The sequence below is a fragment of the Equus caballus genome, chromosome 8, assembly GCF_041296265.1.
Source record: "Equus caballus isolate H_3958 breed thoroughbred chromosome 8, TB-T2T, whole genome shotgun sequence".
NCBI classification, from domain to species: Eukaryota; Metazoa; Chordata; class Mammalia; order Perissodactyla; family Equidae; genus Equus; species Equus caballus.
The window spans coordinates 27,173,071-27,200,719 of NC_091691.1; the positions used below are offsets into that span (position 1 = coordinate 27,173,071).

The window sequence follows — 27,649 nt, forward strand, 5'->3', positions numbered from 1 at the left end:
CTCAGTCCTACAGCTTCCGAATGGCTCCATCAGGAGACGTGCCGCAGAATGAGGCTTTCATTCTTTACGCTCTTTATGCACCAATGACCTAATTAGTTTGGCAGTCTCAAAAATTACCTGAGCTCACATTTGTCACAGTGCAGGGTTTGATAACCGTATTTTAAGAATTTATTATTATTATTATTGTTATTGTTTGCAGTGAAGAGTTGAAGAATGAAATGGGGGAAATAGACGTGATCCACGAGGAAAGAGGAAATGTACTTTTTTATGAGCAATCTGACAGCGGCTGTAGCTCTTGAGTAATTGCCTCCTGGTGCTTAAGGAGGCATTTTGCAGATATCACACCTGGGTATTGGCACATGGTTTCAGAATGTTAAGTTGGGTGAACTTGGCATTGCTGGCAGGCAGCTGGTCTTCGCCAGCGCAGATACCTGCCTTGGGCTTTGTGGGCTGAGCTCACCTGGGAAGCAGAGGGAGGTCATTTGCTCATAATTGTGCATCAGGATGCCCAACAGGCAGAAGGAGCTCTCACACCTGTTGCAACAGGCTTCTCCCCAGTCTCTTTGCCTCTCCTCTTGTCCCCTTTTATTGAACACCCGCTTTCTGTGGGGTTGCTTCCCTGGTTGGGGGATGAGCAATGCTGGACCTGCAAACCTCCTGCTGTCGAAGGAGCGATGGCTCACCCTTCAGTCAGGACGAGTCTTGAACTCCTCAGCTTGGCATACGAGTCCCTTTCACATCTGTTACTTATCACCTTCTGTGGTCATAACCTGTCCTCTTTTCTTTCTTCTCTGGTATTTAAACTCTGAGGTCCACAGTGTTGGCACCGAGGCGGCACTCCGTGCACGGATGAGGGACGGGCTGGGCGGGTGGGAGCATGAGAAATGGAGAGATTGGGCAGAGCTTGCCTTTGCAGTGGAGTTGTGTGCTGGGGGCGTTCTCTGTTGGATGACCCTGGCCAACCTCAGCTAGAACTCTGCTCTGCCGGCCTTCGAAGATCTCTTTCAAAGGGAAAGAAGTGACGCAGGTTGAGTGGTCAGGAGCCTTGTGTTAGGAATATTGATCAAGTGACCTGGTGCCCCTCACTCCGTACTCAGCCTTCTGGTGCTTGTCCTTTACACCCCTTGACAGCCTTCAGTCTGCGACCTCATGTGGCCCACGGTGTCCCTGGAAATCTATACCTGCCTGCTGAGCACTCCCAAGTCCTGAGTTGCCAAGACACGGAGAGAGCCTAGGACTTTTCTATTTTCTCAGGTGCTTTCACTTGCAAGTAATGGAATATCTACCTTAAAGTGGTTGCAAAAATAGGGTTTTATCATCTCACATGACAAGAAATTTAGAGGTGGGCGGTTCTGTGGTTGGTTAATTCAGGTGCAAGGTTGTGTCACCCAGGTGTGTTCTGTCTTTCCACTCTATGGTACCCAGTTCACTGGCTGTCATCCTCCAGCTTGTTTCCTTATGGTTGCAAGATGGCTACAGCAGCTCCAGGCATCGCACACTCATCCAGATGTATATAAAGACTGGAAGGGAGGGGGGGCTTGTCCTCATGTGTCTCTTTACCAGAGAAGAAGACCTTTCCAACAACACTCCTGGAAGTCTTCCCTTTCCATCTCGTCAGTAGGCTGTGGGCTCCACGCCTTTGCCCAGGACTCAGGGGAGTCTGGGAAAGGGAATATCTGGCATTATTTTCACGCTTTGTAGTGGGAGATGGTCTTTGCTGTCAGGGAAGAAGAGGGGAAGAATGACGGTCAGTGAGCGGCATTGGCCACACTCTTCAAAGGTGGTGTCCGTCACAGGCTGTGACCTGACCTCTGTTTTGCGCTGAGGCCCTGTGTGTGTGGGTCCCCACTGGAACACTTCCTCTTGGTTGCTGGGGTGTTTATCAGATGGGCTCTGTCCAAATGATGCTGTTAGATACTGTACTGATGAAGCCCAAGCCAAAAAGGGGACCTAGTTTCCTCCTGCATGTGGAGAAGTTCAGGGGTGGTCTGGTACAGGGGCGTCTGGATCCAGATGCTCAAGCATAGCCTGTCTCCTGCCTTTTCTCTGGGTTGGCATTGTCTCTGGCAGGCTCCTCCCTCCTGGTGGCAGGCTGGCTCTCAGCATCCATCCTGCTGACTTGGTCCCTCCAGGAGAATGCTGCTCTTCTCCATCAGCACAAGTCCTGGGGGTGGTCGTCACTGGCTCTGCTGGGACTAATGTGGATCATGGACCCACCCAGGACCAATCCCTGTAGCCAGCCCTGGAAGTAGCAGGTGGATGGACCCACCTGGACGACATGGGCTTGGAGTAGGGAAGAGGATTCTTGAAGGAATGGATGCTGGGAGGGCAGATACAAGAGGCGGCCAGGCAGTTAGCACAGTCCTGCTGACCCTCCTGTTGTGTGGAGGAGTCTGCATGGGACGCTCTGACCTTCGCCCTCAGGAATCACTGTCCAGGCGTATAATGGTGGTCTCCGTGGTCTACGCATAGGAAACTGATTGTGTTGAAATATTGGACTGATCAAGGGGTGATGTTTTAAATTGAAGGAAAAATACAGGCCATGGTTATCACTCTAGGTTTTGTGAGAATCAATTTTGCATTCTTTTTAGAAGAGATAAAAAAAGATTGCAAGAGAAAAAAGTCATTATATAACCAGAGTTACATAATTATGAGCCGGTCTCACATTCCAGAGTCTGCTTTCTCTTTTTCACTTCCAGCTTCTGACCTCCCTTGGGCGGTGAGAAGGACAGGGAGCGTTGCCTTGGCATGACAATTTAAGCTTATCTAATACCCCTCTAAATTCCATTCCATAATCTAAATAAATAATTGCTTCTTTTTATACTGTTTTGTTGAATTGTGATATCAAATGAGGTGTGAAATACAGGCTCATGAACCATGTTTGCTGGCTAACAAAATGAATATATGAATATACCCTTAACAAAGCCTCCCACAGAAAGCTGTAATCTCTGAATTGTGACAACCTTGGGCGGAATAGAGTTTTTAATAGAATATAATGTACAAACTGCCTGAAATTCTGTGATAAGAATTAAAAATGTGTTGTATGGGAAGACCCGAGGCGCTGGGTTAGAAAGGCCGGAGGGGTCTTAATTTAAAGTATTTTAATGAACACTCATTGTGAGGAAACGTGAGTCAGCAAAATGAAAACCACAAGATAAAGAGTAGTGTTGCCAAAAGAGGAGAGAAGAGATTAGAAAAATAAGCAAATTTGAAAGTGTCCGGAACAGATAACAGGGAACCACAGAGAATGAACGCTGGATGACGGACTGTTTGCGTGGAAACCACGGGCAACCGGAGAGCGGGAGAGCAGTTTGTTCCTTAAATGGTTTCTGTCTGGCTGCTGAGACCCAAACCTTGGAGGAAATAAGTGGCAACTTTTTATGTGGTCAGAAACCGCTACCACTTTACAGAGCTCCTTCTCTGAAAATTGGAGAAAAGCTCAAGTGCACCCTGGAAAGAGGAGTGTGTGCCTCTCCATGGGGTAGAAAGGCAAATGCCCCAAAATAGACGTCTTCAAAGAAACAGACACACCCCATGTTGTTGTCCCCCAACTCAAGGTGAGATCAAGGTCAAAGTCAAGGTTACCATGTTTGAAAATCCGGAACCGATCTTAGGAGTTCATCTTTGCCTACTAATGCAGAAAATATGATCACTAATTGAGCAGAGGAAGGCGACACCATTTTAGCTAACTCAGTGAACTCACCGTTTTTTTGTGAAATTTATCAGTTGAACATTAAGCAACAATGTTAATGTAAGAAAGTTGCTGAGTCATGTGTCATTTTATGGAAATTCGTATCAGGCTAAATCTTTCATTGTGCTTAAGGATTCTCAGTCAAGTTAAAAGAATAAAGAAGAATGAAGACAGTTCGGTGATGAGAACAGCTGCCTCTGTTTCTAGGAAGTAGGAGTAGTTTTTCCGACCAGACTCAGTTTATGTTGATTTGTTTCTTTCTCTGAAAGAGTTTATGGGGAGAGAAAAGATAGAATGGATGGGAGGATTTAGTATGTCTTTGAGGGCAATTTTGTGAGAATCTGTTGTCCATTCCTTATTTTATTTTAAAAATAGAAACCACATAATGCTTATGAGGAGCCAGACAATGTTGTAAATCCTTTGGGAAAATCATCTTTTAAAAGTCAGAAATATTAGAACACTGTGAGGCAGATAACTACTGTTATTCCCTTTTAACAGATGTGTAAATTGAGGCTTGGTTTAAGTGACTTCCCAAGGTCACAGGACCAGTGCAGCGCCAAAGCAATCTGACTTCAGAGTCCAGCTCTCTCCCACCCCAGCAGACCCTCCACGAGGCGCGGGAAGCTGTCCTCTGTGCCGTCCCTTAGCGTTCTCCTTCCGTCTCCATCTTTCAGTTCTCTTGTCCCAACCGGACTGAAAACCCAGGAAAAAGCAGCGCCCACAGCCCTGGCTGGCCATCTAGCGTGTGGAAATAGGGGCTGTGGTGGGCTGAAGGGTGGCTCCTCAAAAGGTGTGGCCATATCCTAATCCTCGGAGCCTTCAAATGGGGCCTTATTTGGAAAGAGGCTCTTTAAGGAGGTAATGAAGGATCTTGAGATGAGGACATCTCCCTGGATTATCTGGGGAGATAAAATACACACACGGAGAAGACACACAGAGGAGGGCACGTGAAGGTGGAGGCAGAGACTGAGTGATGTCACAAACCAAGGAAGCCGGGGAATGCCTGGAGCCCCCAGAAGCCGGAGGAGGCAGCGATTCCCCCTAGACCCTTAAGAGGGAGCCAGGCCCAGACTCTGGCTTCCAGAACCGCGAGGGAATAAATCCCTATTGTTTTAAGCCATCATGTTTGTGGTACTTTGTTAAAGCAGCCCTAGTAAATTCCCACAGGAGCTCAATGACTGCTTGTTAAGGGAAGAAATCAAGGCTTCTCAATCCTGGGTGCCTGTCGGAATAGGCGGGGGGTCTTGACAAGTACACATGTCTTAGACCTGGGAGGGTCACAGGCATCGGCATTTTAAGAAGAGTCCCCAGTGTTTTTATGGGTCCCCAGCGTGGAAGAATTACTGGGATACAGGAATGAATGAAATACTAATAAATTTAAACCTCATAAGAAGATTAAGGTATTTTACTTTTAACAGTTTAAGGATTTGAAAATAATGGATTTAGAAACGCTCAATTTTTGGATTTACAATAGCATTTGCCGTGGGACACCTGGAGATCTCCGAGTACCAGCTACCACAATAGTTCAAAGCCAGGATTTGATGTATAGAAATACGTTAGGTACTGGATCCGCCTGTAATTCATGCTAGAAAGTGACAATAGAGTTCACCTATAGGATATGGAGGGCCCCTCCTCTATCTCCCCCCAGAAAATCAGGCCAGCCGAAGAAAAGAAAAAAAGAAATATTTTTGAAAACCTTCCCCTCTTTTTCTAACGAGTGGGCAACTCTGTGAATTTACGCTGCTGGCCAGCTTCAGTGTGAGTATAATAGAAGCCTTCTTACTTCAAAATGATAGATATTCAGCTGTGGAAAAGTGAGCAAATACAGCTGAGTAAAGAGGAGATAAAGGTCATCCCTGAACCGAGGTGTGATTCAAAGGCCACCACCGCTGGTGTTTTGATGAGTGTATTTGTATGTGTGTGTTCACATGTATGCACATTGTGTGTGTTCACATGTACCCAAGTATGTTATTTTTGTCAATACTAGAATTTGTTTAGCTTTGAAAGCTGTCGTTTTCTGTAACAATATAGAATAAATATATGGCAATCTCTTTTCATGTCACTAAATATTTAACTATAACAATAATTATCAACCTCTTTGAAAAACTGGTAAAAGTGGTGGACCTCTTCCCCCCAAAATACAAACATGCACACATAAACAATTTTTTTCCAACAATTTCAGGATTCGTGGAGGCTCTCAATGAACCTATAATTTTAAATGTAATATTTAATAATAGAATAATATTCTATTGATATTATAGAGGCATATTCTATTCATTAATCATATTTCGTCTTTTCCTCTTAAACATTGTTACTAGCCATTTTTATGTTTCTTTTTCCCCCTCTTAAACATTCTTTTTTTCTTTTTAAACATAAAATGTCTGTTGAACATTCCTGTAGGTAAATCTTTAGGAGAGAATGCCAGAAGTGAATGAGTAGGTCAAAAGATTTGATGCTGTTTTAAGTTTTTATGCTTTTGTGAAATTTTCCTGCCAGTTTACACTGTCTACTCTGTGTGAGAGTGCTTAGTTCTCAATTCCTTTACCAACATTGGGCATTGCCTTAAAAAGATAACTTGATAGTTGAAATACGGCTGTCTTCTTGTAGGCTTAATTTGCATTGACTTAATTTCTGGTGAAATTTAACAGTTTTTCCCATGTTTGTTTGCAAATGTTTTTCCCTACTTTGTTGTCTTTAGTTTTAAAAATTATTGTTTTGTAGCTTTAGCAATATTTTAGGCTTTTGTGTTATCAGATCTAGTCGTCTTTTTCTTTCAAGTCAAAGATCCCCACCTGGACCTGGGATGGTGAGGGGTGGGGCAGAATGCCTGGAAGGCTTTGTCAAAACCCACCCATCAGCCTGGCCTCTGAGTGATGTCAGAGACAACCAGAGCCAGACACTAGTTCAAGTGGTAAAGATGGATTTTATTCAGAAACTATTGCAACAAGGGAAAAGAGACCTCAGTGTGGAGCTGGGCTCAATTCTGGATACAGTAAAGATGGCTGGGGGTTTATAGCCAAGGGGCAGAGGGAGTTTGGGGGTGGGGATGGAGTCAGTAGATGGCAGATGACCAAGAGGAGACATCCAGGGTAAGGGGGGTTCTCGCTAGACTGACCACACCAGGTTCTCACTGCAGGCTGGCCAGAGCGATCAGACATCAAGGTGGGGATGAGGAATTTGATTAGATATGGGGAGCGATCAGAGATCAAGGATGGGGGAGGGGATTCTCTCTAAACTGACTTAGCAGGATTTTTGTTATAATTGGGCTATGCAGATGAGACAGGGACGGGGCCAAGGCTGAGGAGAGTGAGCACTCAGAGGAGTCTGACTCAAGTTTGGTGACGGAGAGAGTCTTTGTCAGTGACTGCTCGGAGCAGTGCCCACTGCTGACCGGCAAGGACAGGTGGTGGGAGTGAGGACTGAACCTTTGTCGTCTTAGGCCATTGAGGTTTTGAGTTCACTTGTTACTATGGCATAAGATAGTCTATCGTGACTGATACAAAGAGTTTTCAAATATGCATTTAAAAAATGTTAAAACTTTGTTGAGCGGTTTTAGGCTTACAGAGGAATTAAGCAGAAATGACAGGGAAATCCCATGTTACCTCCTGGCACACGGTTTCTCCTATTATTAGCATCTTGCATTAGTGTGGCACACAATTACAATCGATGAGCCAATGCTGATACATTCTTGTTAACTGAGTACACAGTATACGTTAGAATTCACTCTTGGTGTTTTACGCTCTATGAGTTTGGACGAATGTATACTGACATGCGTGCACCATCCCAGTATCAAAAAGAAGAGCTCCACTGCCCTAAAAATCCTCTGTGAGCCACCTGTTCATCCCTCCCTCCTCCAGAATCCCTGGCAACCGCTGATCTTCTTACTGTCGCCATAGTTTTGCCTTTTCCAGAACGTCACATAGTTGGAATCATACAGTATGCAGCCATTTCAGGTTGGCTTCTTTCATTTAGCAATATGCATTTAAGGCTCCTCCATGTCTTCTCGTGGCTTTATAGCTCATTTCTTTTTACCACCAAATAGCATTCCACTGTCTGGATGGACCAGTTTATTCATCCACCCACCTACTGAAGGACATCTCGGTTGCTTCCAAGTTTTGGCAATTATGAATAAAGCTGCTGTAAACACCTGTGTGCGGGTTTTTGTGTGGACATAGTTTCAACTCCTTTGGGTAGATACCATGGGGCGCGATTGCTGGGTCATACAGTAAGAGTATGTTTAGTTTTGTATGAAACTGCCAGACTGTCTTCTAAGTAGCCGTATCATTTTGCCCTCTCATCAGCAATGGGTGAGAGTTCCTGTTGCTCCATGTTCTCACTAACATTTGGTGTTGTCGGCGTTCTGGATATTGGCCATTCTAATAGACACCTATGAGAATAGGTAGTGGCGTTTCATTATTGTTTTAATTTTCAGTTCCCTGTAACATATGATGTCGAGCATCTTTTCACATGCTTATTTTCCATCTGTATATCTTCTCTGGTGAGGTGTGTGTTCACATCTTTTGCCCATTTTTTAATTGGGTTTTTGTTTTCTTATTGTTTTGTGTTAAGAGGTGTTTATATATTTTAGATACCAATTCTTTGTTGGTTTTATGTGTTGTAAATATCTTCTCCCAGTCTGTGGCTTCTGTTTTCATTCTCTTAATCAAATAACATTTTGATTAGTGATGCCATGTCTGCAATAAGTTCATAGGTCTAAAGTGGCTACATTTAGATGACTAATAAGTTTCCCTGATTCTCAGGATGGCTGATTTGGAGCAGAAAACTCCATATTTGGGTGTTCTGGTGTTGTTGGGAAAAAAATATGTCTTCCTTTATGCCTCTGTGTCCTCCTGCTGAGCAGGAGGGCCTTGCTGGCTGAGGACGGTATCCCAGGCAATACGCAGGCTCATACAGCTCATTCCTAGAATGTCCTGTAGCCACCTGGCCTCTCTGACCGTGACCTCTCCCCACTAATCCATTCTGCTACCAGCTGCCAGACTCATCTTAAAACACTGCTTCCATCATGACCTAGTGGCTCCCTGTTGCCTGTCTCAGCAAGTCGAAGCAATTGGCTAGACTTTTACAGTCCTTTGTAGAAGCAAGGCTGTCTCTCAAGATGCTCAAAACTCTGATGCAAGAGACAGATCCTAAGACAGCACACTCAGCCGGTCGGTGGCGCTGTGCGCAGTTACAGCACCAGAGACCAAGGGCAACGGAGCGAGGAGGACAAAGTGGGTTCTGAAGGGAGGGATCCGGAAAAGCATCTCAAGGAGGTGACATTTGAACTGGTCCTTAAAGGATGAGTAGGAGTTTAAAGGCGTTTAAAAATACACATTTCTGGGAAGGTGACCTATTAAATCGTTCTTTATATAATGTTACACTGTATTGTATAAGTCTTCCAGAATGCTCTTTAGTTCAAAAATAGTGGCTGGATAGTCTTAGAATATGGAGCATCTGTGAAAGGTGGACCTGGATGGGGCCACGTTGAGCAGTCTGGGAGAGGTGTCAATTGGTGGAGGGGGAGTTTTCAGGGGTTATTGGAAGCAGATCCTACTAAACACACCCTTATGGAGCACTTCTGTGCGCCAGGTCCCATGCTGCACATTTCCTCTCTTCGTTATCAGAATATCCCTGTGAAGAAGACAGCGCTATTAGCCCCACTTACAGATGGGGAGGTTGAGGCTCACGTTGCTGTGACTGGCGCATCTAGGATTTGAACCCAGACTTCAAGATTCTAGAACAGTGCCTGGCACATAGTGGTCACCCTGCAAATATATATCAGACAATTCTAAGCCCAAGACTCCTTTCTCAGCACCAGGGTGACCTCAAAAAGAGAAGAACGTGGTGCCAAAGAGGAACTCTGCCAAGGGTCAACACTTTGGCAGGATTGGGTGGCCTCCCCACATCCCCAATTTAAGCTACATTATTCAGGCCTGCAGGAAGCTCAGCCTTCATCATTGCATTGCCAGTTTCATGCATTGTAGGTCCTTTGTGAAGCAGAAATAGAGAAGCGAGTTTCTCTCAGAAACTCCCCTTGTCATTTAGATTCCGACATGCTCTTTCTTACTGATTTTATTTCCGCTGTGGGATTTAACTTTTGTAATTCCCTTATGCAGGCAGAAGTCGAGCCAGAGGAAATTGGAGGCTTTCTTTCCAAAGGTCTGCCAGCGTGGTGATTTTAAATCAGAGCCTTTACGCCAGATTTCTGAGGGTGGTTGGTGAAACCAACTGAGGGTAACTTGCGAAGTTGACGCTAACAGGAATCTCTCTTTATTTGGCCTGTTACGTTGGTTTATATTTGTTTGTCAGAAACCCCAACCACTCCATTAAGTGACTTTACTTTTATGTCATTATTTTGATGTACAGTATTTATTTACTTATTTTGACATAGTTATTATTATGACATTGTATATGTCATTGACCAAATGGACCATTGAAACCATGAAACTGTCCCCAGATATGGTGCACGTCTTTGACAGAAGCTATCAAATGAGCCTTTGAGTTGTTGCCCCCCTACCCGCCTCACAGTTTCCTGGAGAAAATCCTCTGTGATTTGAAAGTGTTCATTTAACGTAGGCTGCCTTGACAAAGCATCAGTTCTCACGTTGAGCCTGTAAACCCAGAGGAAAGGTCACATGCCCGCTCATCGTTCCCTGTATGCACGAGAAGAAACCTCTGTGTCTTTTGAAAGGCTGTTTTGTTTGATTTTATCCGGTTCCGTGGCCACCGTCCTGCATTCCTTCCCATAGGTCCCAGTGCAGCGTGGCTCCATATTCTGTTGACCGCGCGCAGTTTGCAGCCTGAATCTGAACGTGGCTGGTTAGGCAGCTAGATGCTCTTAGCAGGAGGGGTGGGCCCCTTCCACCCTGAAGATGTTCCAGTGTTTTACCGGATGATCCACTTTTTAAAATTGTTATTAGTAGACTTTATTTTTCAGGATGGTTTTAGATTTACAGAAAAACTGAGCAGACAGTACAGAGATTTCCTGTCTGAGCTCCCCACCCAGTTTCCCCTAGCGTTAATGCCTTATGTTAACATGGTGCCTTTGGAATAATTAATGATCCAAATATTGATAGTTATTATTAACTAAACTCCATACTTTATTCACACTCCTTGAGTTTTTACCCCATGTCCTTTTTCTGTCCCGGGATCCCGTCCAGGACACCACCTGCATTTAGTCATCATGTCTCCTTGGCTGTGGCAGTTTTTCAGACTTTCCTTGTTTTTGATGCCTTGGGCAGTCTTAAGGAGGACTGGTCAGTAGTTTGCAGATGTCCCTCTATTGGAATTTGCCACATTTTTTCTCTCTTGATTGGACTGGGGTTATAGGTTTTTGGGAGGAAGACCACAGAGGTAAGGTGCCGTTTTCATCACATCACACCAAGAGTACAGACTACCAAGATTATTGCTCACTGCTGCTGGTGACCTTGATCGCCTGGCTGCGGTAGCGTTTGTCAGGTTTCTCACTGTAAGCTTACAGCCCCTCCATCTCCAGACTGTCCTCTTTGGAAGGAAGTCATGACACACAGCCCACACATAAGGGGTGATGGTTATGCTCTCTCTCCTTCGTGGTAGAGAATCTACAAAAGGTATTAGGCTTCTTGCTGTTCCACTTTGACGTCTGATGCTGACTGCGACTAGTCCATGAGCTCCAGGGGGACAGGAACTGTGTGTCCTTCCACATGGAGTCACCGTTGCCTGGCTTCATGCCTGGCACATAGTAGGTACTATATAAAAAATGATTGAATGCATGAATGGTGAAGGACAGTCTAGTTAGGAGCCCCTCACCTCTTGCGGACTTCCCTTCCACCCCTGAACTTATGGGACTGCAGCTGCACCGTTGGTGTTGGGGGAGCACGCGGCCGGGCCCAGGGGGACACAGGAGATTTTGACATCACACCGTCATTCAGAATTTATTATGGCTATTGCAGATGGTGACATGAGGTGAGCACAGAGCTGAAATAGGGTCATGCAATGGAGGGTGAAGGGCGTGAGGACGGGGCTGCCATAGAGAAGATGGGCAGAGGAGGTCTGTGTGGGGATATCCTGTTGGCTCTGAATGGGAGGAATGAGGAAAAGCCAGCCATGCGATGATCTGGGGAAGAACTTTCTAGGCAGTGGGAAGAGCAGGTGGTATCTGGTTGGGAGGCTGGAAACCTGGGCAGCACAGAATCCAGCCGGGCTTGAACCATCTCTTCTGAAGGTTGTGTCTGCATCTGACATGAAACCTAACATACTCACAGGTCCTAGGGATTAAGACGTAGACATCTTTGGGGGACCGCTGTCCTGCCTACCCCCTGTTGTATTTGCAATCCTGCAGAATTAGAATCTGTAATGCATGTGTCCTGGGCTTGTGTGTCCAGAGTCTGGGTTAGCTCGCTTCCATCTGAGAGGCGCTGTAGGAGATTAGAGGCTGGGAGGAAGCAGGTGGGGGACATCCCTCCCCTGTCTCTGCCTCGGGCACCCGCCCTGGCGTGGCTGCAGCTCCCCCACAACCCCAGCTCCTGCCGGAGGAGCCGGCTGTGGTCACTTTCCATCCAGGGGTCCCTGGCCTCCCGTCCACCTACCTTCTTTGCCCCTCCAGCCTAGAGGTGCTTCTGGCTTCTTGCTGCTCCAGTCTCCCGTTTTTCACCGTCCCATCTGACCTCCCAGATTTGCCCTCACTTGGTGACCAGTTCCCTGCACTAACTTCCCTTTGTTATAAATTCCTCAAGTGGTCTGTGTCCTGCTCAGTCGCTGGCCTGATTCGTGGGGCTGGGAGCCAAGAGCTCCTCAGCACTCTGAAGCTTCTGCTCAGGGTCAGACTCGGGGTGCACGAGAGGAGAGTTGGGCATTGTTGAACCAGCCCTGGATTCTTTCTTCACCAAGGGTTTGGGGAGCCCTGAGGAAAATCCCCTCGGTGCACCCAGGCCACCCCCTCAGCCCATCGCTGCCACGCAGAGGGTTGAACAGGTTGGGACCGTCGTCTCTGCTTCCCTGACAAGGGCTGCTCACACTGTCCCTTCCAGAATGACACTGTGGGTGAGGATGGTGAACACTGCAGACCCCTGCCTGGAGCCTCCCGGTTGGGAAGTGCTGCTTTCTTGCTCTTTTGAGTTCTGTTTCTATGATTATCCAGGGGTGCCATCTGCTTTTTGCTTTCCAAAAGAGGAAGGAGAGAGTTGTGATTGCCTGCTGCCGCAGGCCCGGCATTGCTGTCCCAGGGCCTTTGATAAGAGGGATTGGCGCGCAGAAGGGGCTGGAGCCCCCAGCCCTGCCCACCTGGGGCTGGGACAGACTCCCGGTTTCTCTCCAGGGACAGGGTTTAGACATGTCCACCCTGGTCACCAGCAAGAAGGACATGGCAGCTCCAGGATCCAGGACTGCTCAGAAACATTTGCTCACCCAGCTTCTCTCCCTTGAGAAGTTTATGTTCTAGTGGCAGGAACAGACAATAATGAATGTTTACTATTAGATGGAGAAAAGGCCTAGGGAGACGAGGTCCTGCTGGAGGAGTGTGGTCCTCATCCATTATGACTGGTGTCCTTATAAAAGGGGAAATTTGGACCCAGACACACTCGCAGGGAGAACGCCATGTGAAGGTGAAGGCAGAGACGGGGCTGACGCTTTTATGAGCCAAGGAACACCCGGGATGGCCAGGAACCACCAGAAGCTGGAGAGAGGCATGGACAGATTCTCCGTCAGGGCCTCAGAAGGAACCCACCCTGCTGACACCTGATCACCTTGATCTTGGGCTTCTAGCCTCCAGAACTGGGAGAGAGTAAATTTCTGTTGCTTTTACCACTTAATTTTTGGTACTTTGTTCCTCCAGCCCTGGCAGATGAACACACTTCCTCCCTTCTTCCTTTGTCCCCTTCCTGGGAATAGCGATCTAAGGCGGAACTATTAATCATCGAGTGACTTGCATGGTTCCATTGCGTCTTTTCCTCCAAGTCTCAGAATGATCTCCCCAGGAGGAGGCGCAAGTCCCTTCCGCCATCTGTGAGGCTTCTCTCTGGACCCCAGGTGGCCTTCGACGCTCAAGCGTGGCTCATCTCAGAGCACAGATGTGTTCAGGTCCATGATTCTGAGGATACATTGTTCAGGGAGTCATAACACATACTCATTTAGCCAATAGATATTTGACTAAAAGCCTCAATGAAATAGAGAAACTGAAATAACACTTTAAATGCGATGCAGATAGCTCTGCCCACTGTCCACTCAGGAGTGTCTGCCCCAGAGGGAGCACGGGACGGGAGGGTGGCCCTGCCCCTCCTTGGTTTGGATTCACTTCCCCTGGGCTTCCTGGGGCCTGAGCATCCCCACATGCCGCCTGTGCTTCTGGTGCTGGCAAATCTGAAATTTTGATGTAACACGACTTTAACACAAGTCAGCCACTTAAAACAAAAGGGATGGACACTTGGGTTGTTTCCACCTTTTGACTATTGCGAATAGTGCTGGTATGAACATTTGTGTATAAGTTTTTGCTTGAACATGGGTTTTCAGTTCTTTTGGATATGTGACAAGGAGTGGAACTGCTGGGTCGTAGGGGAGCTCTGTAACCTTTTGAGGAATTGTCAAACTGTTTTCCATGGCAGCTGGCCCATTTTATTTTCCCACCAGCAATGTATTAGGGTTCCAATTTCTCCACATCCTTGGATGGGTAAAGTAAATGTGGTCCATCCATACAATGGAATATGATTCAGCCATAGAAAGGGGTGAGGCACTGGCACCTGCTACACCATGGATGGACCTTGAAAACATTATGTGGGGAGTGAAAGAAGCCAGACACAAAAGGTCTCTTATTGTATGTTTCTGTTTATATGAAATGTCCAGAAAAGGCAAAGCCTCAGAGACAGAAAGCTGAGTGGTGGCGAGGAGCCGGGGGCTGCGTGTGGGGAGTGACTGCCAATGGGGAAGGAGCCTCCTTTCAACGTGATGAAAAGCTTCCAGAACTAGATGGCAATGATGTTTGCTCAACATTGTGAATGTCCTTAATGCCACTGCATTGTATGCTTTAAAGTGGTAAATTTTATGTTATGTGTATTTTACCATAATAAAAAACAAAACAAGAGCAACAAAAATAGCGCCCTTTCTCCGCCAATGTCACCTGTAATGTGCTTTCTGGCCAGTTGGAGAGATATTGAAGGCTATTTCTGACATGCGATTTTTACCTGCCATGCGGCCTTTCAAACTAAACCTCTACATAAGAATCCACTCCCGCTAGTGAGACTTGCCAAGAATTAAACATATTCTTAAGAATTCAAAGCTAATAATATCAGAACTTACGATTCCCCACGGGTAGTTACTCCAGTAGAAAGGACCCTAGGAAGGTTTTGTGGAGCGTGGCATCAGCTCCAGTTTCCGTCCCACAGAGGTGAGACTCTTGAGCACCAAGAAGGCAAAGCTGAAATCCCCACTGCTGAGAAGCAAAGCGAAACCAGAGAGGAGCAGGGATGCTGGTGCCCACGGCCGCCAGGCCCTCGTGCGGGTGCGAGGGTGCAGTGGCGGGTGAGCTGAGCGCTCTCTCCTCTCTAAGCGGACTGGCTGTTTTTCTTTCCTCTTCCTTATCTTATGAGCTATTTCAAGCTTACTTAAAAATATGGGAAATATTGTAACACATTCATCTCTCTACTGCATAGCTTTGTCATAGTTTGGTATTTCCCCAAATTTGCTGCAGAGCTTAAAAAAACAAAAGCCAAAACAAACAAAATTCTCCCTGCGGCATTCTCCTGCCTCCCTCCTCGGAGTTAACGCTATCCTGAGTTGCATGTTTATCACTCTTATGAATCTTTATATCATTTTACTACGTAGGTCCTGCTATGGACCGAATGTTTGTATCCCCCTGAAACTCACATGCTGAAATCCTAACCCCCAAGGTGATGGTATCAGGAGGCGGGGCCTCTGGGAGGTGCTTAGGTCGTGAGGGTGGAGCCCTTGTGATGGGCTTAATGCCCATAAGGAGACCCCAGAGAGCTCCCTTGCCCCTTTCAGCGTGTGGAAGAAAAAAGATGGCCATCTGTCAACCAGGAAGCTGACCCTCACCAGACACGGAATCTGCCGGAGCCTTGATCTTGGACTTCCCAGTTTCTAGAACTGTGAGAAATAAATTTCTGTTGTTTATAAGCCAGTCAGTCTGTGCTGCTTTGTTATAGCAGTCTGAATGGACTAAGACAGGTATAGATCCAGTGTCTTGTTTCCAGACTCTATAAAATTACATCGTGCTGTAAGAATCATTCTGCAACTTGCCTTTTTGGCTCAATGCAACATTTCCTAAATTACATCCTGTTGATACATGTAACTCCAGTTCTTTTATTCCCCCTGCTGTATAATATTCCATCATATAGATATTCCATAATTTATTTACTCATTCTTCTGTTGATGGATGACTATTATTTAAAATTCTTGCTCTTATGAATCTTAGCACCCATTCTTGTACACGCAGTATTAAATATTTGCACTAGGTCCTCTGAGATAGTGGTTTGTAAACTGGGGATTGCAACCCATTAATGAGTCATGACAAGCATTAAAAAAAGGAACTTCAATAAATTAGCACAGAATAGAAAATATCAGAGTCTATAGCATGTAATATGGAAGAATAATTCATGAAGCTTTAGTGTCCCTTATGTGTGTGAGTTTTCTGAGTTGCCGTGCAAAATCTATTTCTTACTGGATGCTGGAGTGAAAAAATGTGATGCCCAAGCTCTCAGGTCTGTCATAGCAGTGGGATTGCTGCATCCTTGGGTGTATGTATCTTCAGCTTTCTACATGTTGCTAAATTGCTCTCCGAAGTGGTTGTACCCATTGGTGAGTTGTGCTTGAAGTTAGGTTTCTTTTTTCTTTTTTTTTTTTGAGGAAGATTAGCCCTGAGCTAACTGCTGCCAATCCTCCTCTTGTAGCTGAGGAAGACTGGCCCTGAGCTAACATCTGTGCCCATCTTCCTCTACCTTATATGTGGGATGCCTACCAAGCGGTGCCATGTCTGAACCGGCGAACCCCAGGCCACCAAAGGGGAACGTGCGCACTTAACCGCTGAGCCACCGGGCTGGGCCCCATGAAGTTAGGTTTCTTAACTTTCTGAAAAGAGAAGATTTTTCCAGAAGCTAGTCCTTGTATGTCTTATTTTGGGTTGATGTTCTTCTGGCTTGATTTTGTGGATCTGCTGGTGGTGTTTTGTCGGAGAAACACTCATCTTAAATACATGCCATTTAATTTCTCTGCTGTCAAGTGGCAGAATTAAGTTATTCCTTTTTTTAAAAGAATGATTTAAGTAGGAAATAATGAATGCAAAATGCTGTAGTTAAACGTCAGCAGATAAGCTGATGGATTGGTTGTCACTTGGGTCTTCTATAAAGGGAAAGAAAATGATATTTAATCATTTTCAAAAAATAAAAACAGCCATGATGAATGTGGTGCATTTTGATGCTGAGTGACTCATTAGGGCGCACTATTATTTTCCACTTAATAAAGGAACCTGGTCTCTCCCCCTTGATTAAATAGTTGCAAACCAAAGAAGTCTGTTTTCAAGAGTGCACGGGGTCTCCCGAGCTGTGTACACATGGGAACTGTTGCTACCTGGCACGGGTTCCTGTGGAATCTCCTATGTCCAGGTGGCAAATTGGTGGCCCAGGGACCTGTTTTGTTTGACCTGCTGAGTGTTTTTCTTTTTTCCTTCAATTTGGGCCAACATTGAAAAAAATCAGGAGATTTGATTGAAAATATACATTTCAGGCATCTCTGGAGAAACTGGGCGGTCTGGCAATATGGCGTCAGGCTGATACTGAATGGCCACCACTGCTGGAGTTGACTGCGGCTGCTCAGTTTAGAAGGGGCCCATGCTCTCTTGTTTACCACAGTCCCCTCCGCACCCTACCATCCCCCCCAAACTGGGTAAAAATTCTGAGCCAAATTTTAATGTGTGTGTGTACATGTGGGTTTCCCCACCACCACCAAGCAATGCTCCAGCACCAGCTGGGTGTCCTACAATCCAACGCAATTCTGACACTATCTCCCTGGGGATGGCGTCAGATCCCACAGGTTAAGGCCTCAGTCCCACAAGACTGTCCTCCCTCTCGCCTGCTTCAGATGCCAATCACAAGTCCAGGTTGGACTGACTGGTTATAGACCGGCGTTTCTAACGACCCCTTCCACAGGTTCGGTTAGTTGGCTAGAGTGGCTCACAGAACTCAGGTAAACATTTTACTCACTAGATAACTGGTTTATTGTGGAAGGATATAAGGCAAGAATAGCCAGATGGAAGAGATGTGTAGGACAAGGTCTGTGGGAAGGTGGGTGGAGCTTCCATGCCCTCTGGGAGCCCCAATTGCCCTGTCCAGGTGTTCACCAACCTGGAAGCTCTCTGAAACCCGTCCTTTTGGGTATTTATGGCGGCTCCAGTACACAGGCGTGATTGATCAAATCGTTGGCCACTGGCGATTGATTCACCTCCAGCCCCTCTTCCTTCTGGGAGGTCAGCGGGCGACACGGAGAGTTTCAACCCTCTAGTCACAGGGTTGGCTCTCTGGGCAAGCAGCCCCCGTCCTCAGCTGCTTTCCAAAAGTCACCTCATTAACACAACAAAAGACACCTTTCCCATGCTCATCAGTGAGGAAATTCCAAGGCTTTTAGGAGCTCTGTGCCAGAAACTGGGACAAAGACCAAATATATATTTCTCATACGTCACCGCATCGCACTGGGGTTGGCTGTTAGTTGGCATTTATCATTGAGCGCACAGTGGCATTTTTCTTATAGGAGAGAAATATTTCTTGATATCACCACTTTTTAGCTATATGACCTTCAACAACTTATTTCAACTCCTTGTGCCTCTGTTTCCTCAACTTTAAAGTAGGGAAAATTTTATGTCTACCCTGTATAGCTGTTGTGGGATTAAACTATTTTGTCTACGTGAAGTGCTTACAACAGAGTTTGGCACAGAGTAAGTGACCTGTCACTTTTGCGTGAATTAGTATTATTAGTATCCACCTTTGTATCAAGAGGCCAAGAGAGTGGTGAGTTTCAAGATAAATGAGAAAGCATGTTCTTTTTTGTAACAAACAATATTCTTATATGTAATATGAAACAAAAGATTTCCATGTTGAAAGAAACAATGTAAAACACCTTACTACCTCTATGCTAAATATGCAGAGAAGATACATGATGAAAAATGTAATGAACCGGTAAAAAGGCTTAGATTTAACAGGGTTTCTTTCTAAATGCAAATAAGCTGAGTGTGGCTTTTGTGACCCATGCTAGTGCATCACACCAGCGGTGGTCTCACTCCCTGAGGGTGTCTGCCGGCCCTTCGGGCATTTGAGACGCCCACACACCCTTGCACACCCCACCCACCACTGGGCCGTGTGGAAGCCACTGAGTGCGCTCTGGAGAGACGCTCTCAGATCCTGGGAAAAGGGCGCTTTCTCAGAGGCAGGTGTAGCCTGGGTGTGAAGGCAGAGAGCTGGGGTCCGTGGTGGCTCCTCCTTCTCTGCTCAGCTGTGTGACTTTAGTCAGGCGACAGACTCTCTCTGAACCCCTTCTGTGAAATGGGAATTTCTTTACAGGCTCACCGTGGGGATTAAACAAAGTTACCCCCTCCCTCAAACCACCAGCCCAACCTTTGAAAAGGTTCTCTGAACAGTTTCTTCCCCGTGCAGAAATCCACCGCAAAGACTTGAAGCCAAATGCAGTTTTTGAAGGTTTTTTCTTCTAAAATTGATTTTCTTAACCCAAAACACACAATGAGGTGAATGAAAATGGATCCTTAAAGAGGATTTCAAGGTACATTTTGTTTTTCTCCCCAGAAACTCTTTTGAATTCCACTTTTACCTGTTTCAAAGGCAACAGGAAATAAAGCAATAGCTTTGCCTGAAGCCCAGACCGTGATTTACTGAGGAGCAGACCAGACAGGAGGTTTCGGAGGCATTCGGGAGAGAAAATTGCTGTGAAATCTGGTGTCCACGTGCTGTTACTGCCTTTGGGAAAAGGGAGCTGGTGATGTCTGACGGACAAACAACAGAGAGTTTTTTAGATTCGGTGCCAGCCAGTGCGCCCAGGGTTGGGAACGTGGATGTCACCTATGGATCGGGGATGGCTCTGATTTGCCTGAATCCGCTGCAGGGGGGTAAATACTACAGTCGTTTAAAATTATGGTCTGTGGAGTCGGATCTGGCTTCAAACTCAGGCCCTGCCATTTACTAGCTGTGTGGCCTCAGACAGGTGACAATTTCTTGTTTCTCTGTTCCTCATCTGTGACATGGAGAAGAGAATCATACCTACTCTGAGGTTTGCTGTGGGGATTATATGAGATCATTCATCTCAGCGTTCAGTACATTTACAGAGTCAGCCCCCAGAAAACGATCTCCTCAAAAAGATAAAACGTGTTCTGCTTAGCAGCAAGGACCAAGCGCTCAGTGAGGGGACTCCACCCCGCCTTAGCCTTGGCCCCAGGAGGGTGTTTCTCTGTGGCACCTTTCGATCATCATGTGCAAAGTCATAATCTATCCTGTAAGCAGAATTGAGTTCTGGACACAGAACTAAGTATCTTTGTATGACATCTCCAGATGGTAATTTAAGTTTTGACAAATGTTGAGTGGGCCAAACGAAGATGATCTAGGGGTCAGAGTTGGCCCCTGGTCTCCAATTGCCAACTCTCAGACACTGGCTGAGCCCTCTGAGTTGTGAGAAAGTAGATGAAGTGTTGGGTGTGTCTCTCCAGTTCCTCCCTATCCGGGGCACATCCAGGTTTTCATTTATAATCGTGCTTCTCGTACATGCTGTCAGCACCTCAAATCGCGGGGGCCTTTCCTGCTGGGAGGTCGTTGTGGGAACCAGGCGTCTCTGCAGCGTTTCAGGGGGCTGCGTCTGCCTCAGGTGATGCTGTCTCGGCTGCTTCTATTGATTTTCTCCTCCAGGGTGGAGCGCGGGCTTCTCTTGGTTGTCCTTTGAGTCACCGCGGCAGGAGACCCGGGTGTGTGGTGGAGGACGGCGCCTGCGGTCCAGGAGCAGCCCCCGCTGTCCAGCTGTGGGGGAGGGCGGGCTGGTGGTGATGTTCAGGTCTGTCAGGGAAGCATTTCTGAGGGTTCCGTGGCTGTGAACTTTCTTTCTTTGTGCAGGGGTGGGGGGGGCTGTAGGGTGACCCCTTTCTCTGTGACCTCCAGCTGAGCCGGAGGACTTCCTGAGGGTGGGGAGGGGGCGCTGGCTGGGGCTCCTCTGTGATTACCTGGCCGCCCCTGAAAGACCCTTAAGCGGCCGTTCTGGGATCCCCATCCCCGCAGGGGAGCACGGACTGGAGTCCTGGTCTAGGAGAGTCCGGGAGCTGGGCAGCAGTCATGGCTGTGGGGATTTTTCCGCTCTGTTTTCTTGGTAACAGTTCTTTCTTAAGATAGGAAGTGAATTTATCTTAAATTGGAATGGAAACATTATAATTAAACTTTTACAACCAAAGCAGATTTATAGCTACAGTGGTTACATTTTTCATTGTCAACAGATGCCACTGAAGCGAAATAACCCATTGAAACTGTAAGAAAAATGTTTTTCTTTGTTTTTTTTTTAAGACGTCTGCTAACAATAGTAGTCTTTATTCCATTTGTTTTCTCTGGTGCCTTAGTGACAATAAAATAGAAGGCAGTCGGGCACCGTGAAATTGAGCCTGATAGGGAAGGGCACGGCTGGTGGAAGTGTGTTTTTTTCTGGTGTAATTTATTAAAGTTGCCTTCAAAAATGGTTGGGAAACATGCAGTATCTATTTGGGGTGTCTGCTGGGCTAAGGGAAGTTCATTTTTTCGCTATCAGTCCTCTCTTTTCTCTTAAAGATGAGAGAGGTCATTGCCCTCATTTGCATACAAAAGACTTGGGGTCTGTAATGGGATAAAAAGCTCCCAATCTTGGAAGGACATCTCACTTTCACACGTGCTTCCTAGTTTGCATGGAACATTCTTCCTTATTTCACTCTGTGTAATTTAAAGAATAATGCAAGGTCATTGATGAAAAATTGGCAAACAGAAAGTATGGAGAGCCGCCGTTAACCATTTTTCTGGTTCCTCTTACTGCTCTTGCTCTTGGAATTTATTGCCTTCTGTATAAACAGTTTTCTCTCCTGAGTTTTTTAGCTTAATATTTTATCACAGGCATGTACAAATGTAATTGTAAACTTCTTAGAAATCTTTTGATCGCTCCTCACTATTTCTTCACATGAATGTTACATAATCGAATTTCCCTAATGGGGCCGGTTAGGTGGTTTCTCAATATTTTGCTGTTCTAAATAATGCTTGAATCTTTGTCTTTTAGATTGTTTCCTTAGGTATATTTCCAGAAGTGATAGTACTGGATATTGATATTTTTAAAGGCTTATTACATGCTTTGGAAAATTGTTTCTCAAAAAGAATCAGCTCATACTTGTGAAGGTCGGTGTTATGTGTTAGCTTGGCGAGGCTGTGGTCCCCAGGTGTTCAGGTGTTGCTACAAGATGTACTGTAGATGTGTTTAACATTTGTAATCACTTGACTTAAAGCAAAAGAGACCGTCCTAGATATTCTGGTGGGCCTGATCTAATCAGTTGAAAGGCCTTAAGAGTAGGACTGAAGTTTCCTGGAGGAAGAAGAAATTCTGCCTGTGGACAATGGCTTCAGCTCCTGCCTCAGTTTCCAGCCTGCCCTTCCCGAAGGCCTGCCCTGTAGATTTTGAACTTGCCTAGCTGGCCCCTGCAATTGCCCAAGCCAGTTCCTTAGGTGGATTCCTTAAGATAAATCTCCTGCTGGTTCTGTTCCTCTGATTGAAGCCTGACGCAGATGCTACTCCAGCAGAAACTATGTGCAGTGCTCATCTTCCCTTGTCTTCATAGTATTGTGTCTTATCATATTTATATTCTTATTTACTGGATAAATGTAAAATGTATTCCACTATTTTCTAAATTGCTTTTCTCTCTAATGGGACCAAAAACTTTCAGCTGTTGATTGACCATTTGTCCTTCTGCTTCGGTAATTGATTTTCCACGTCTTTGGGGTTGGAGTGTGGTGGTGGAGGAGGCCGGCTCTGGGTCTGTGTTTGTATCCTGCCTCTGCCATTTCCTAGTGACCCTGGTGGCCTCAGTTTCTTCATTTGTAAAGTGGGGATACTGAAAGCACCCACCTTTGCCAGTTATATATCAGTTGCTTCTCAGCCCCCAATTCACCCTTCAACACCTGCTCTGAGACAATGGGCTGGACTCGAAGCATTTCTTCACAGTGAGCACAGTGTTAAGCTTTGTCAGTAGAGGGCGCTGGACGGACATTTCAGGAGCAAGGGCTTCTCTTCTGCATCCGAGCGCTGTGGTTCTGTCCTCTTCCTGCAACCATCAGGCTCCAGTGGTGCATGTGGATGTGGAGGAGAGGCAGTATCCCTCCAGCCCAGCTGTGAACCCGAGCACACAGTCCCTCAGTAAGCTCACTGTCCTGGCCTGGCCTGGGGACCACTTTGCTGGGGTCTTTCCGAGTAGGACACTGTTCACCCCAGGCCTTGTGCAGCCCTTCCGGGTGGTAGACTCCCAGTGCTCTCCGTATGCCCGCCAGCCAGCCTTGGCCCTCCTGCACCTGGGACATTTGACTCCTGGGGCCCCTGGTGCAGACGTCTCGCACCCCAGGCCTCGTGCTGCCATGCTGGTGAGTGGGCTCCTGACACTGGTCAACTCTGCCTGCCCGCACCCTGGCCTCAGTCCTCCTTCACCCTGCTGGCCTGGCACCTGTGGGCCGGCTCTGGGCTGGGCAATCAGGTGGACTTCCCTGCATCCAGGGCTTACAACCTCGCTTTCTCCAATGAAGTCTGAATCTCAGCTTTATGAAGGCCTCTGCCCATCCCAGCCAAATTGTTCCATTTTTGGGTACTCTCCATCAGCTCCAGGGTGTGTTTTTGAGTTCTCTTTTTAGTTTAATAACTCTCCCATTATAGCCAATAATTATTTTTATTAAAATTTTCTTGTTCAAATTACTGATTGGACCCTCACTGATACCCTACATCACAGAATTGTGAGCATTTTATAAGATGATTTTATTTCATTGGTCTGTAAACAGTAAGTGCTCAATGAATGTCAGCTGTTACCTTTCAGCATCTTGATATTTTCTTATTGATTTCTATGAGCTATTTATATATTAAGGATGTGACCTTTAAAATAGAACTTTAGAAATGTAGTATAACAAAACAATCTATAGAATATCTAATTAGAAGATCTGATTTTATATTCATTAAGAAGTAACTTAAGTGTAGCTTTTGAGTAGAAGAAACTTGGATTTGAATTCTGTCTGTAATTTGCTAACTTTGGGAAAGTCCTTTAGCCACTTCTACCCTCTTGTTTCTCACTTGTAAAAAAGTAAGTAAAAAGAATAACTACCTTATCAGGTTGCTGGGAAGATGACATGAGACAAAGAATCATAAAGCATCTAGCACAGTTTTTCCTACATGGTAGGCACTCCATTAATTATTACTTTTTTTCTCTCCCTAATTCAAGTCATTCCTTTCCGCTGATAATGAGGTCCCTCATTTGGCATTCATAATACCTTCATGAAGCCATCAAGGTAGGTATAATTTTATCTAGTTTTGCAGATGCATAAAAATGAAGACACAAAGTCATCGAACTGTATAGCACAAAGCTAGTTAGTAAGTGGCAAAGAAAGGACCAGAGTGTTTCACTGGGGACTTGGTCTTACCTACTTATAATCTAATAAGCTATCCCACGCTCTGTGGATTCTTGGTGAATTGAACCTTTTCTCACTTTGAAGTTACCCTCCTTATCTCTATTCATGACTTTTGTCTTAAAATCTACTTTGATATTACTATTATCAAATAGTATATATTTAATATATATACTATTGTACATGTATCATGGCATATATTTCTCAAAATTTTAATTTCAACCTGTGTTTCAGATATTTGGGATGTGTTTTTATTTTGATTTTTTTGCCAGTCTGTCAATCCTTGTCTATTAATTGTCGTATTTTGACCATTTACATTTAATGTAATTACTAATATATTTGTGTTTGAATCTATGATCTTACTGCATATTTTCTCTTTATTCCCATTCTATATTCCTTTCTTGCTTGCTTTTGGATTGATTAAGGGAAAGAATGGAATAATAAAAAAAGTTCTCTATTAGCTGTGAAGTTGCACCCTCTTATTGTTTTAGTGGCTACTCTAGAGAAGTCAACATGTTTCTTTTATTTATTGAAATCTGATATTAGTTGATAACGTTGCCGTATTTCCAGACAATTTCTTATAGTACTTTAATTCCATATATCATGTTCCCTAATTGTATGCCATTGTTGTGTAGATTAATACGCTATTGGTGTTATTTTATACAGTCAATATTCACTAATATTACCATGGTTTTGGCATTTTCTTTGCTCTTTTTTTCCTTCTTGCATCTGTGTTCTTCTATCTGGGGTCACTTTCATTCTGCCTTCATTAGTGTTTTATTTAGTAGTGTTTGAAATAAGTAAATGCTATCAGTTTTTGTAGGTATGAAAATGCCTTTATTTCATTTTTGTTCTGGAAGAAAATTTTCCCTGGTTATAGAAATCCAAGTTGACAGTTATTTTCTTTTGACACTTTGAATATATCATTATATCGTCTCCTGGCTTTCATTGTTTGTGTTGAGAAGTCACTGTCAATCCAACTATTTTTACTTTCAAGGTAATCTTTCTTCTTTCTGTGGCTGCTTTTTAAAAAATCAAAAATTCTTGAGGTATAATTTGTATACAATAAAACACACCAGTTTTAAGTGTACATTATGATGAATTTTGACAAATTTATTCACCTGGCTAATCAGTACCACTAGCAGATGCATAATGTTGCCATGACACTGAAAATTGCCTTGTGCATTATCCCAGTCAGCCTCCCCACCCCTGTTCCCAGGCAGCCACTGAACTGTCTCCCATCTCTATAGATTAGATTGGCCTTTTCTAGAGTTCAATATAAATAAAGATGTGTCTGGCATCTTTTCTCAGCAAAGTGTTTTGAGATTCACCCATGATGTTAGTATTCCATGGTATAAATACAATTTGTTTTCTATGGGCCTGTTCACGGACATTTAGGTTGTTTTGAGTTTTGTGCTATAACGAACAAAGCTGCCATGAACATTCATATCCACATCTTTGTGTGGACATATGTTTATACATGTGGTTAAACACACAGGAGTTGGATCATTGAATCGTATTGTAAGTGTGCGTTTAATTTCGTAAGAAACTGCCAGGTTCTTTTTCAAAGCGATTGTATCATTTCATACTCCGTATAGCAGTTTAGGAGAATTTTAGTTGCTCCTCATCCCTGTCAACATTTGACACTGTCGCTCTTTAATTTTAACCATTCTAGCGAGTATATGGGGGTATCTTGTTGTGGTTTTGTTTACCGATTTCCCTAATGTCTACATATTTTGAGCATCTTTTCCTGAGATTATTTGGCATTTATGCATCTTCTTTGTTGAGATGTCTGTTGAAATCTTTTGTCCAGTTTTTAAAATCAAGTTGACTGATTTTCTAATTATTAAGTCGTAAGAGTTGTTTTTATGTTGTGGATTCTAGTCTCTTATTAGATACATATTTTGCAAACGTTTTCTCCTAGTCTGTGACTTCCTTTTTAATTTTTTTACCCGTGCCTTTTGAAGAACAAAAGTTTTAAATTTTAGTGAAGTACAGTATATCAATTTTTGATTTTACAGTTCATGATCTTTATGTCCTATCAATTTTTTACCCTACCTGAAGTCATAAAGATTTTGTGCTATATTTGCTTGTAGGAGTTTTATAGCTTGAGTTCTTATGCTTAGGTCTATAATTCATGAGAAATTATTTTTGCACATGGCATGAGGTGCAGTCCAGGTTCTCTTCTTTTCTTTTTTCTTTTGTCCTCTCCCCTCCGTCTGTCCGTCCCTCTGTCCTTCCATCCTTCTCTCCTTTCTTTTTCTCTGTCTGTCCCTCTCTCTCCCTTCTTTCCTACCATTCTTTCTTTTTCGCCAGTTGTTCTAACACATTTGTTGAAAAAAATATTCTTTCCCTGTTGGAGTACCTTGACACTTTTATTGAAAATCAATTAACTATACATATTTGCACGTCTTTTTCTGGACTCTCTGTTCTGTTCCATGTGGCTGTATGTCTATTTGTCCACACTGTCTTGATTTTCTTGAATCCAGGTAGTATAAGCTCTTCAACTTTCATCTTCTGTTTCAGAATTGTTCTGCTATTCTAAGGCTTTTGAATTTCAATGAAGGTTTTGGAATTAGTTTACAAATTTCTACAAAAAAGCCTGCTGGGATCTTGATTGAGATTGTATTGAATTTATAGATCAATTTGGAGGGGAATTAATATACATTTTAACATTATTGTTATGATCCATGAATATATTAAAGCTATAAATTTATTTAGATCTTTTACAGTTTTGCTCAGCAATGTTTTATAACTTTTAGCATACAGATATTGCAAATATTTTGTTGAATTTATCCCGAAGTATTTCCTGTCTTTTGATGCTTCTGCAAATGGTATTTTTGTATAAAATTTTAATTTCCAGTTGTTAATTTGGAAATGCAATTGACTTTTTATATTGATGTTGTATTCCATGACTTCACCAACCTCACTTAGCAGTTCTAGTAACGTTTTTTGTGTGGATTTCTCAGAACTTTCTGTATAGATGACTGTTGATTATGTTACCTGCTAATAAAAACAATTTTGCTTCTTTCCCAATTTGGACACCTGCTTTTTCTTTTCTTACTTATTGTTGAGCACTCCAGTCAATGTTGTGTAGAAGTGGTGACGCTGGACAATCTTGCCTTCTTCCTGATCTTATGGAGAAAGCATTCAGTCTCACAACTTAATATAATGTTAGCTGTAGTTTTGTATCTTTATTTTTTATAGATATGTTTTATAAGATTGAGAAAATTTTCTTCTATTTGTATTTCATTGAGAAGGTTTATCATGTTAAATTGTGTCAAATTTTCATTCTTCATTTATTGAAATCATCATACACTTT

General features: G+C 44.3%; 1 protein-coding gene across 3 annotated transcripts in view; it reads left to right on the forward strand.

Annotated features, from left to right (window-relative positions):
- TMEM132B (transmembrane protein 132B) overlaps nucleotides 1–27,649 on the forward strand; it is a 354,765-nt gene that overhangs the window by 193,015 nt on the left and 134,101 nt on the right. The gene's annotated exons all lie outside the window — the stretch shown is intronic.